Source organism: Egretta garzetta, unplaced genomic scaffold, assembly GCF_000687185.1.
Source record: "Egretta garzetta isolate BGI_Z169 unplaced genomic scaffold, ASM68718v1 scaffold137, whole genome shotgun sequence".
NCBI lineage: Eukaryota > Metazoa > Chordata > Aves > Pelecaniformes > Ardeidae > Egretta > Egretta garzetta.
Window position 1 is genome coordinate 489,580 of NW_009260139.1, and position 1,564 is coordinate 491,143.

Genomic DNA, 1,564 nt, shown 5'->3' on the forward strand with positions numbered 1-1,564 from the left:
CCGGCACGACGGCTCCGAGTGTGGGGTGTGGGGCTGTGGGTATGCGTGTGCGGGTGGGAGGGGTCCTAGGTAGCCTGAGCCCTGACAAACTCAACACCTCCCCGCACTCCCACTGCAGCAGCAACAACAAGAAGGAACCATCGCAACACAACGCCAGACGGAGATCATGTCTTTATGCAAAGCTGTTCCTAGCAAATAAATAAATAAAGTAAAATAAAATAAATAAATATATAATAAAGCGGAATTTCATTTAAGTAAGAGCTGAGCTGGCATTTAAAAGGCTGCGGGGTCCGACCATTTACCAGGCTGTATTTGCAGGGGAGGATTAGCTCGTGCATCCATATTCGAGAATTAACAGCCATTCTCTGCCTCTGCTCCACAGCTTGGCACTCTGTGCTGGTTCCCCCCATTTGGGTTGCTGCTTAAAATATTATCTTTTTTTTATTTTTTTTTTAACAGCTACTAAATGACCCAAATCCTGGCAGCTACTTGATGTACCTTCCTCAGGGTCACTGCATTGCCACATCCAACCTGTGTCATGCCCTCCTCAGCACCCCTGCCCATCTGAGGTGACTTTGATAAAGTTTTTGGGAGCAGGAGGAAGAGGGACAGTCTTGCCACATCTTCCATCCACACTCCTAATCCTCTGTAACCCTTTTACCGTTGTCTCTCTTCACCAGATTACCATCTTGACTGCTCCTTTCATCCCAAAGGGTGAAGGATAGGGATCCCATGTGTCCTTACCAAGTGTAGAGCCTGGCCTCTTTCTCCTTCACATCCTCCTTCAGCCCTAGCCTGGGACTGGCTGGGAGCCCATCAGCCAGCTGCTGCTACCCATCCTTCCCCAGCTCTCCTGGCTCCTCCAGTCACTGCTGCCCGGGAAGAGGCCAGTCCTTAAAGCAGAGGGCACTCTGGGGGTGTGCGCATGTGGCTCTACCTGTTCATTCTCTCTACTTAGCTCCAAGGACCTCTGTGCTGATGCTTGAAGGAGTGGAGGTAGGTTACATGAGAGGCGAGAGGCCACTCGTTACCAGGGGGCTTCCCCATTCCTGCCACTGCCTTGGTGGGGTGGTGGGTAAAGGAGCATCCTCTCTCTTTCTCCCCAGACCCATGCTCCCCTCAGACATTGTTTTTCCTGCTAACCATGGGTTGTGAAATTACTAGAAGGTCAGGAGGCTGGAGTAAGAGAAAAAGAGGGGATGGATATCTGCAGAGAAAGCACAGACCGGAAGGAGGAGGGGGGGGATCTGTCTGTAGAAGGGAAAGGTGAGACCAAAGGCAAAGTGGTATTACTGTACACAGTGTTCCTGGAAGGAAGCAATACCAAGGGATCTGGGGAGAGGGTAAATGCCATTGCTTTGCTGGGCTGTCACAGCAGTTCTCTACCTCCCCAGGGACTGTGTGTGATGAGGGAGTCAAAAAGCATCCCCTTCTCACTGGCAACAAAGACACCCAGCTGGCTAGCAGGATGGTGGCTGACCCACAGCAGATGAAGGAGATGGTCCCCACACAAGCAGGGCACTCTGAGTTGTGTGGATGCAGCCACAATGGATGCAAAACAACT